Source organism: Bidens hawaiensis, unplaced genomic scaffold (assembly GCF_021521415.1).
Source record: "Bidens hawaiensis isolate Kalapana, Puna unplaced genomic scaffold, B.hawaiensis_p1.1 tig00024868_1, whole genome shotgun sequence".
In the NCBI taxonomy this organism is placed as follows: domain Eukaryota; kingdom Viridiplantae; phylum Streptophyta; class Magnoliopsida; order Asterales; family Asteraceae; genus Bidens; species Bidens hawaiensis.
This window is the reverse complement of record NW_027493951.1, coordinates 234,031-246,140: the sequence shown is the minus strand read 5'-3', so window position 1 is coordinate 246,140 and position 12,110 is coordinate 234,031. Positions and strand designations below refer to the sequence as shown.

Below are 12,110 nucleotides of genomic sequence, written 5' to 3'. Positions count from 1 at the left end.
TTTAAAAACAACTTATTGACTTATATATTAATAATTAACAAAGTAATCTTTAAGTTTCATTAATCACACAATTAGCCCACAACCTTTTAATATGTTAACCTTTATGTCATTAAGATACGTACACAAGCAGCCCTATAAATTTTTAATAGAGTATGAACCCAACCATACTGATCAAGTTGACACCGTGTCACTTACGCAATGCACAAAGCAAGTAGTTTAATTAAATTATGCGATAACTAGCCTTGTGTACCAATCGGTTCATGGTAAAACTGGAAGACGGTCCACTTCAACAAATAGTAAGATCATTTCACATAAAATAATAATTAGGTAAGTGTATCACAAAGAGAGTAAAACTGCACACATTGGTTTCTTCATGGGTCGTTTGCATAACTTACATCTTTTTACAACTTCCATCCCTGTTGTCTTCTATATAAGTAAATCACATGCATGGTAACATATGCAAATCACAAACATGTTGAATCCTCAAGTCAACCACCTACACATCCCAAAAATCCCGGCTCCGTCCTTACTTACGCGGGAAAAAACGTTTATTATCGGCCGAGATGGTATCGAAAACCCTACTTCTTTTGTATCAAATAACAAGCTGTTATTTCCTATTAAACCATTATGTTCCCAGCGGATCATGGGAAAATCGGTCAGCCAAATCAAAGCCGTAGCCGGTGAAATCACTACTGATGGTACCATCAAAACCATGAGGCTCAAAGCCGTGGTTACGGTCCAGTTGACGATGGGTGGAGCCATGTCAAACCCTTTAGTGAAAGTGCTTGATGGCTTCACTGATTTGATTGGGAAATCACTACTTTTGGAGCTTGTTGCATCCGAGACCGATCCTAGTAAGTGTGCACTCTAGAGCGGTAATACCTTTTATCGGTTTGGATCAAATACAAATGAAATTAACGTGCTAATTGTGAGAATCAAGTAGAGTACTTGATTCTCACAATTAACATGTTAATTTCATTTGTACGTTAACTTTCTCATCTTTTATATACTTTTCTACCATAAATGAAAGTCCATCCGATGATTAGAACTTAATTGCAAAGATACAAAGATGAATTTTGGATTCTTTAAATAGAAATTATATTTAAGTTGATATATAAATATGGGAACAATATGAAAGCTTGCACCTGATGCATAGAAATAATTACATGTGGTGGAAGAAAAAGACGGTTAAAAGTTAATTTTTTAATTTTTTTAATTCAAAAGGAGAAGTTTCATGTGCATTTTAGTCTTAACATGAGAACGTAAGAAATAATACCAATTTATAAAAAAATGAGAATGTTAGAAACAATACCAACTACAATACCATATCTACATAAATTATAATAACAAAGAAAAAAAACAAAAATTTACAACAAAAGAATCAAAATCAAGAACAAAATAATAACAGTATATACCAGCAAATACTTATATCAGCAAAAGAAAAAATCTAATAATAAGAACAAAATATAAATAAGCAAATACTTATAACGTTTCATAATCGAAAATTAACAAATACGAATAAAAAATAACAACAAACATTTATAAAAATAAACCTAATAATAATAGCAAATTGGTTCTCATTTTTTTCATGTTAAGAATAAAATGTATTTGATCTTATTTCTGTATATAAATGCATCGTGATAATCCACTTATAAAATTAGTTATGTACATGAAATTCTTCTAAGATGATACATAGATATATGCATATGTAGGTATTATTTATTTATTTAAATTAAATTAAATACATAGTGAAATTATAATATATGGTGAAGATTGTTGCGATATTAAAATCCTAAATGATATGGAGTTTCAAATGGCCAAAAGGGTAACCAAGTGTATTCTCAACTCATCCTCTAAAATTATGTGAGGAGGGTTTGTAAATTATAGGATGAGGTTGTGAATGGTTATGAGTGTAAATTACAGGATGGAGTGAGAAAATGTAGTGATTTTTTGTAAATTTGGGGAAAATGTAGTGATTTTTTTGTAAATTATAGGGTGGAGAGAGAAAACTGTAATGAAAAACGTATAAAAAATATTATTTAATTGAACAGGAGAGAGAAATATAGTGTTTTTAAGTGTAATTATATGATATATATGGATATAGGGATAGAAAACTGGATGAAAATGCTCTAACTATCAAACTCCTTTCTTTTTTTTTAACAGCTACACACACCTATCTATTTCTACCCATACGTCTAAATTATTTTAAGAGAAAATCAACCTTACATGTCAGGTTTTGAACACTGGTTTTTACTCCTAAAAACAAAAGCTTTTACCACCCAACCAAAACTTATATGATATCAAACATCAATTGTTGACCTTTTGAATTAAATCTGGTTCATAATTTTTTTTATGAACTCAAGTAACAAGTACTAACGTATACATAAAATCGAGACCTTTATTATCTTTAGTTTAAATTTAACATAGTTATATTATTTTTATAAGTAATATTTAAAAATGTGTCATTCATTTTAACCCACTTTAATCTAAAAAGGGTTAGGACACTCTCTTAGTTGGACCCACTGCTCAAGTCATGTTGCCCAACTCTCCTCTACTTTGGCTTCTATGGCACGCTGGCGAACTCGCATGGCCAACCCACAAGGGTTGCAGTGCCCTACCCGCGTTGGAGTGAGTAGAATGACCCCTTTACCCTTATTACATACATAGTGGTGCAGAGTTGATGCAAAATTGTGCGTTACTAGGTGATTATGATGTGTAATTTACAACAGGGTTCGTGACTATGATGCATAATTATGGTTTGTCTAAGTATATGGACACTCTCTTAGAAGTGTATGTTTAATTAGCATATTACATTTGAATAGCATTATCTTTATTTGTCTAGCCCCCTTTCTAATCCAAAAGCCCTAGTTAAACATATGCTTTTTTAATATATTTAATTTAGATGTTTTAAGTTCTGCTGTGTGTGGGGTGTGCGTATGTGTAATTGACACACCAGGAGAGATATGATTGCTCTTATTTTAATTTTTGTTGATTGCTTAGGATTAAGTATTTTGGTCCACAAAATAAAATTGAATCGTCAATTGCTGCCCCCAGAGATCGAGCCAATTGTCAAGTTTAAGATGAACTTATTTAATAAGAAATTCAATATTATTATTTCAATCACTTTCACTATATTTCAAAAAGACCATCTCACTTAGTTTAGTGGTCCCGTTGTAGTATATTATACCGTCATTTTCATGCAAATAAAAAACACACAATTATGTAACTTTAAAAAACAGAACCGTGTGATGATAAATATAAAAACACGTTAGCGCACGAAAAAGGAAAAAAAACTTAGTAAATAATATAATACTATAACATAAAAAGGTTACAACCAATTTATTATTATTTTTTTTACACATTGAAGAATGAAATAAAAACTTGATTTTTACTAGCTAGAAAGGCATTTTAACCTTTCATTTTTCAATCAATGATAGTGATTAAAATGTTGCTAGATTAATAAACGGATGAGAAACATTTCGGGAAGAGTCATTCTTATTGAGTTATTTCAAGTTCACCCATCTTTTTTAAACGTTCAAAAGTTTTTATATTACATTATTTTTAAAAAAAATTGTATTATAAAATTGAGCATCTTTGTTAGTTTTAATTTGAATACCATATTGATATACATAAAAAATAAAACTAAAATTATTTTTATTTCTATACTGTATAAGATTTTTGTGCTGGATTTTGTGGGCTAAAATTTTTGTGTTAGATTTTTATGTTGAATTTTTTATACTAGATCTTTTTAGCTGAATTTCTTTTTAATTTTTTTCTTGATTTTTTTGGTGCTAGATTTATTTGTGTTAATATTTATTGTGTTGCATTTTGAGGGAACAAAAGAGTGACAGTTATCCTGATAAGTTGGTGTATTGGTAAGAGGCATGCTTTTTTTTTTTAGTGGAGACATATGTTCGATTCTTACTTGGGCCAGTTCGAAGAATATCTGGGTGAATGGACGAATCAGTGCTTTAATCTCAGGTTTAAACCTGACATAGGGCAAGGGTTTGCAGATTCCATCCGATTCCCGAAGAATATCTGGGTGAATGGACGAATCAGTGCTTTAATCTCAGGTTTAAACCTGACACAGGGCAAGGGTTTGCAGATTCCATCCGATTCCCGTGCATCGTAGGAGTACAGTCTCACGACGGTCGAAAAGCCAACCTTAAACATAACTCAAAAAATAGGTTTACATGTGAGATTCTTACCTGTTAAAAAAATGACTATCTGTGTTTTAAGCATAAAAAGAGGCCCAAACTTTATTACCTGTGGCATGAGAGATTGGCAGTGAAAAAACCAATAAAATAAAAGTTAAGAATTTTTAGAGAAAAAAACCTTTTAGTGACATTAGTGAAATAGTTGATAAACTTCATTTCCATCGTGTGATTTTTTTTGGGCAAAATAGAATGTGTAAATAACTTTAGTTTTGGATTTGTAACTAATTAAAATTGTTTTAGCTAAATTTTGTTGTTTTTTTTATTCTGTTTTTATATTAAGAGATGGGACTAGTGAAGGAAACAATAAAAAATTATACACACCGAACCAGTCAACGAGCAAATGAGGTAATATATTTAGCAGAATTTGAAGTATCAGAGGATTTTGGTTCTATTGGGGCTATTAAAATAGAAAATGAACATCGCAAGGAGGTATTTGTGAAATCTATTGTCATAGAAGGCTCCGCTATTGGCCCAATTACTGTCTCATGTAACTCATGGGTTCACTCAAAGTTCGACAATCCTGAAAAACGTATTTTCTTCATTGACAAGGTTAGCAATTGTTGATCATGGTTAATCATTGGGAGAGAAAATTATTTTCTTTTTCTTTCGAACATGAATTTTGTAGTTAACCTTGGCTGATCATTTGCTTATTTTATTTGTGACAGATCATTGTTAAAACACAATTAGAACTTAAAAGACATCAAATGAAAGAAACATGACCAAATATAAAATTAATTAATTTATTACGAGTGACAAAGACATACCAACACAAGATGGGGATGGAAAGCATAGGTTAGACTAATGCGTTGACCATGCATACAACTTGAAATTATTTTCCAACTAAATTGCATGTATGTTCTATTTTAAGAAAAGATACAGATAATAACAATTAGAAAATTCATTAAAAAAATAGTGTTTATATAAATAATGAAGGCAAATGGGCAATAACATGTACCATTATCCTTTTCTGAATAACAAAACCAAATCGTTAAAGAAAATACATTCATAGAATGTAAAGTCATAACTCATAAGTCATAACATTAATATTTATAGCCCGTTGAAGACAACTAAGGTGTTGTTTGTTTTTTAACACAAAAACTGTTTGCAATCTGATTTCATTTGATTTCATGTCGCAACTGAAGATGTGCTCTGAAGGTCTGCAATCTGAAAATATAATACTGTTTGTTTTATAAACTGGATATCGTATACATAAGCTGAAAATTAGTTGCCTATTATACATATCACAGTAGATAGAAGTCATTTAACGTTTGTAAATTGCTAAAACAATTGGTGGTGGTGTACGAACTATGGAAGTGGGTGGTGGTGGACGATTGGTGACAGACGATTGTGGTAGGCGGTGAATGGTGGTGGTGGGCAGTGGGTGGTGGTGATGGACGGTTGTGGTTGGTGGTGGACGATGGTGGTGGCCGACGGTGGGTGGTGGTGGTGATGGACGGTGGTGGTGGGTGGCGGACGGTGGTGATGGTGGACGATGGGTGGTGAGTGGTGGCAGTGGACGATGGTTATGGCCGACAGTGGGTGGTGGTGGCGTATGGTGGGTGGTGGTAGTGGACGGTGGTTGTGACCAACGGTGGGTGGTGGTGGCGGGTGGTGGTGGCGGGTGGTGGTGGCGGACGGTGGTGATGGCGCATGGTGGGTGGTGATGGTGTTAGACATTGGGTGATGGTAGGATATGAAGAAGTGTGAAAAAGTTGAACAATAACCTATTTTTTAAGACAATAAAATCATTTTTAGATCTTTTTTTTAAACAAATAAACAGTATTCAAAAGCTTATGTCTAAGCACCTGCAGACGTAAGCCCCTTGCAGACATTTTAAGCAAAAACAAACAGCACCTAAATAGCTCTATAGCCTCAAAATATTTTTATCTGTCTTACAAAAATTAACAAAAAAGGCTGAAACATAAAAATGGATATAACATATTTTGAAAGTTGCGGTGAAAGATTAAGGATGATGGAGTTGTGACGTTGATATAACACAAAATGATAATAAAATAAAGTATAGGTATAACAGACGGTCTAACGACGTTACCCATTTCGATTCACCTCATGCTTTCATATTGCCAGCCTAAATATTTTTTTAGAAGAACGACTTTCTTGTCCGCGTAAGTATTAATATATTGAATAGAAAACTTTAAATAACACTTTATTTTTTACGCAGGTATCTTGCCTACCGTCGGAGACGCCCAGTGGCCTAAAGTCACTCCGTGAAAACGAACTCGCCATCCTCCGTGGCGAAGGAGTCCCCGATAAACCTCGCGAAAAGAAAGATAGAATTTACGATTACGATGTATACAATGACCTCGGTGATCCGGACTAGGATCCTGAACTGGCTCGCCCAGTTCTCGGCAACAAAGACTTCCCTCACCCTAGGCGTTGCAAAACTGGTCGACATCCCACCAAATCAGGTATTCAAGGGTGAAAACGAGCCGAGCCTGAGCCATAAGGAGCCTTATTATTTTATTTTTATTTTTTAAAGTTTTTGACTCTTTTGAACTTGTATATATTAATTAGAAAATGACTGTTTGCGTCCCTGTGGTTTTAGGGCAAAGATACAATGAGTCCCCGAAAAAAATTTTGAACTGATTGAGTCCCTGTGGTTTTAGAAACGAACAATTTGAGTCCCTGTGGTTTCAGTAAAATGAAAGTTTTACCCTGAAAGTTAAGTAAGGGTAGGGACTCAAATGGTTCGTTTCTGAAACCACGGGGACTCAACCAGTTCAAAAAATTTTTCGGGGACCCATTGTGCATTCGTCTTAAAACCACAGGGACTCAAACAGTAATTTTCTCTATTCAACTGAGCTAAACTCGAGCCGAGCTTTGACTAAGGTGTCCTCAAAAGTCAAAATATATAACAATAATTCAAAACGTATATAAATTAATTATTCATTTGTAAACAATAAACGAGCCAACTAGAGCTTGAAAAAACAACTCACCCACAGAGCTCGAGCTTTAGAAAAAGATCCTAATAACTCAAAATGAGCCTAGCTCAAGGCTAGTTTTTACTAACAGAATTTCAAATGCAGACCCATTATCCGAAACAAGAAGCAATGAAGTTTACGTGCCAAGAGATGAAGCATTTTCAGAAGTGAAGAACTTAGCATTCAATGTGCAAACCGTAAACTCGGTTTTGGTTTTGAAGGCGGTGATACCGTCGTTGGAGACGACAATGATCGACAAAAACCTCGGGTTTCCGTACTTCACTGCCATTGATTCTCTGTTCAATGAGGGTGTGAATTTACCGCCAATTGATAGTGATGGGTTTTTGAAGAATATTCTGCCCAGGCTTTTGAAGTCTATTGAAGATGTTCAGAATAATATTTTGCTGTTTGAGACTCCATCTATAATTGATAGTAATTACTGCTTTCACTCTTTTGACTTTCTATTTGACTTTGTTTGGTCAGTTTCAAGATTTGATCTTTGTTAATTTTACAGTGTTGTAGAACTCACTAGGCGTACCCAACTAGCGATTCACATGGATTAATCGGATTGAAAATTTTTTTTCAACTACTTCAATGATTTTGACCTGTTTTGACAACAATTTGACCAGTTTTGACCCATTTTCAGTGGTACCGATTTTAGGGTCGAATAGGTGAAATCGAAGAAGTAGCCTTCCGATTAATCGGCGCCTAATGACAATTTTTTACAGAACTGTAATTTGCAGGAGATAAGTTTTTTGGTCAATTTCATAATTTTAGCTCTTTTGACATTTTTTTTGTCGATTTCATGATTTTAGTTCCTTTGACTTTTTTGGGTCAATTTCATGAATTTAGCTCTTTTGACTTTATTTTTGGTCAATTTTTATGATTTTAGCTCTTTTGACTTTTTTTGGTCAAATTTTTATCATTTTACCTATTTTGACTTTATTTTTGGTTAAATTTATGATTTTAGCTCTTTTGACTGTTTTTTTTTGTTAATTTCATGATTTTAGCTTTGTTGATTTGCAGGAGATAAGTTTGGTTGGACAAGGGATGAGGAATTTGGTAGACAAACTGTTTCTGGTCTTAATCCTTTGAGTATAACCTTGGTCAAGGTACGGGTTAATTTGAGTCAACTCAAATTATATAATGGGTCAACTCGAGTCTGTTACAGGTTCAAATGGGTCGGCACCCACAATTCGAGTCTAACTTGACAACTTGTTTTGACCCGTTGCATGACCGGCCCATTTTTCCACAACTGTTGATTTTTTAACAAGTTGTGAATATTTGATGATCAAGAAATGAAACTTTAGTCAGTAAATTTAACAGCTTGAATGTTTTGCAGGAATGGCCACTGAAAAGTAAACTTGACCCGGAAGTGTACGGTCCTCCTGAATCAGCAATAACCAAAGAGATTGTTGAAAGACAAATCAGAGGCTTTTGCACACTTGAGGAAGTATGAATTTAGGGGTCTGCATGAGTCAGTTTAGGAAACCGTTTGTTTTGATTTTTCGGTTTTGCGTATGGGTTTGGTTATGGGCCTCTTATAGGTTAATATTTAATCTTCAAGTGTTTGGGACAAAAAAATCTGGCCCGAAACTTTTGACCAGAAGTATTTGTTAAGTAAAATAAATTTGTGTCTAAAACCTTTGCTCAAAGTAATGAATTTGGACCATAAATCCAATCACAAACATTTAAACAAGTTCGGTGCGGTTTTGGAACCGGGGTATAACCGAACCAAACAATAATTGTTGGTTAAAGAAACGAACCATTCGGATTTGGTTTTCCGATTTTGCGTATGGGTTCGGATATGGGCCGGTTTTCGGTTTACATTTGGGCTTGAAGTGTTTGGGCCCGAAAAAAGTTTGCCTGAGATAGTGGACTTGGGCCCAAAACTTTTACCAATAGTATTTGTTAACCACTTATTAACAATTTCGGGCCTAAAACATTTTGCCCAAAATAATTTATGGGCCCGAAACGTTTGACCAAAAGTATATGTGAATCACTTGTTAACAAATTTGGGCCTAAAACATTTGGCCCGAAATAAAGAATTTGGACCATAAATGCAATAACTAACTAACAATTATTCAAACTAGTTCGGCGCCCAGGTCTGGTGCAGTTCGGTTAGGTGTGCTTTTGAACGAGGTGTAACTGAAACCGAATGTAGTTTTAGTTTTCATAAAAAATAATATACCGTTGGTTATTTAGCTTCTTTTTTAATTTTTAAAAAAATTTTAATGCGCACAACATCCCAATTAAATACGTTTAAGAAACGATTGAAGAGTTGCATCATATGCAGGCGATAGAGAACAAGAAGCTGTTCATACTAGATTACCATGACATCTTCCTGCCATATGTGCACAAAGTTAGAGAGTTGAAAAATATAAGGACAACTTTATATGGATCAAGAACATTAATGTACCTTACTCCAACCGGAACATTGAGACCGTTAGCCATCAAGTTGACTCGTCCACCTGGCAACAGCAAACCACAATGGAAACGCGTGTTCACTCCTTGTTGGGATGCAACCGGTATGTGGCTATGGAAGCTTGCTAAGGTCCATGTACTTGCTCATGATAGCGGTTTTCATCAGCTCTATAGCCACTGGTAAGGCCAACCCACCCTTCATGTAAACGGGTCAACTGAACACGACCCATTTAATAAACTGTTAACCAAACATGACCCGTTAGTCTATTTAAGTGTTGAAAAAGAGTTCATATTTGTAAATGAACAATAAATGGGTCGACCTAAAACACAACGCGATATTAAGTGCATCCGAGTTAGGATTGATTAGGGGTGTAAATCATGTCAGGTTCGCAGGTAGAGTTCTTCAACCCTAACCGACCCATGCACTTATTTGTGTCGAGCTAAAAGTCTTGTCGTGTCGAGCTAAAGTCATTTCATGTTCGGGTCAACCTGTTTCATGTTCATTTACGAATATGAGTACTATCTAGGGTTACAGTAACAATTTAAACAATTAATTATTCTGATTTATCTTAAACATTTTGGTAATTTGTATTATTTTAATTGTTTTTGTGAATTTATCTTATTTAACAAACATGAGTTTATATATTTAGCCAAAGATTAGAATAAACGAATGGGAATAATCGGAAAATGGCCGGTTAGAACTAATAAAATAAAAGTTAAAAATTAAAATGAATAATTAAAAATATCTAACTCAAATTTTTAACATTGTTTAATCTCTTAGAATCAAAATATTAGCTTCTTTCAAAACTCTTGAACAATAAGTCAACCCACTTTTTAATGAGTCGTCTTCAGGTTGACTAATTTTTTAAACCAGTCAACAAGTTAATCCAACACGATTGACACCCTAAATATCTTTGCAGGATGAGAACACACTGCTGCACTGAGCCATATATAATCGCAACCAACCGCCAGCTCAGCAAAATGCACCCGATACACAGCCTCTTACATCCTCATTTCCGCTACACCATGGAGATAAACGCTTTGGCCCGCGAAGCCCTCATAAACGCTGGCGGGATCATCGAGTCGTGCTTCTCACCAGGAAAGTACAGCATTGAGTTGAGCTCGGTTGCATACGGACAACTTTGGCGGTTTGACCACGAAGCGTTACCAGCCGACCTTATTGCCCGAGGGATGGCTGTCGAAGACCCGGACTCGCCACACGGGTTAAAACTATCTATCGAGGATTACCCGTATGCAAATGATGGTTTAGTCCTTTGGGATATTATCAAAGAGTGGGTTACAAACTATGTGACACGTTACTACCCGGACCCGAGCCTTGTACAATCCGATACCGAGCTTCAAGCGTGGTGGACCGAGATTCGAACCGTGGGCCATGCGGACAAGAAAGATGAGCTGTGGTGGCCCGTGCTCAAATCCACAAAAGATCTTATCGGGATACTCACGATAATAATATGGGTTGCCACGGGCCACCATGCGGGCGGTCAACTTTGGGCAGTATGACTACGCGGGCTACATTCCTAACCGAACAACTATAGCCCGCGTAAAAATGCCATGTGAGGACCCGACGGAGGACGAATGGGAAGCGTTTAAACATAGGCCCGAAGATGAACTTTTGTCCGCGTTTCCCTCTCAAATACAAGCTTCGCAAGTAATGGCGGTTTTGGACGTGTTGTCGAATCATTCGCCCGATGAGGAGTATATCGGGGCGAAAATTGAGCCGGTTTTTGAAGCGGATCCGATAATTAAAGGTGCTTATGAAGTGTTTGTTGGGAGGTTAAAGGAGTTGGAAGGGATTATTGATGAGAGGAATGCTGATGAAAGTAGAAAGAATAGGAATGGAGTTGGGGTTGTACCGTACAACCTTTTGAAGCCTTATTCGGAACCCGGTGTGACGGGTATGGGCGTTCCGAATAGTATTTCTATCTAAACGGGTGTACTCTATTTTTCTTAGTGGTTTACTGGACGGGCTGGTTAAATAATCACATGATGTAATAAATAAGTTTAAATGAAAGTTATATGTATCTAATTTATAAAGAAAATAAAGAAATGAAACTACTTTGTTTTTTTATGTTGATTTACAATACATGTGTTTGAATTAAGTATAAATGATTTTTATTATGAGAAGTGTATAAATAAATAAAGTAATCATGCTAACATCAGAGTAATTTTTAATTATTATTATACTATAACTTTTAAAATAGAGTAATTATTATTATTACAATATTTTTTTAAATAATAAGACTTGTTTAAAACTCTAACTACTCTAGTAATTTGTAATTTTGTATGTCTAGTGTGCTAATTTTATTTGTATTGGATCTTACCCTTACAATACAATATTAATAAAATATAAAGCTTAGATGATGATGATGATGATGATACTTGAGTAAATTAGACTTTTTAAATTTTGAAATCATAGAAGCTATTTAAATTGGTAATGCAACACGTTTCCGATCCGACTAGTTCGGTTATGAAAATAGTGGTAGGTATGAAAAGTATAAATAAAATATGG

The 12,110-nt window shown here is 34.9% G+C and overlaps 1 pseudogene across 1 annotated transcript; it reads left to right on the top strand.

Moving 5' to 3' along the window:
- The first annotated feature begins 205 nt into the window (after positions 1 to 205).
- LOC143570320 (linoleate 13S-lipoxygenase 2-1, chloroplastic-like) lies at positions 206 to 11,528 on the top strand (annotated as a pseudogene). Its single transcript, XR_013141908.1, has 8 exons — positions 206 to 854; positions 4,498 to 4,766; positions 6,397 to 6,643; positions 7,262 to 7,588; positions 8,183 to 8,268; positions 8,499 to 8,609; positions 9,453 to 9,760; positions 10,501 to 11,528. The product of XR_013141908.1 is annotated as a linoleate 13S-lipoxygenase 2-1, chloroplastic-like (transcript).
- The last annotated feature ends 582 nt before the right edge of the window (positions 11,529 to 12,110 follow it).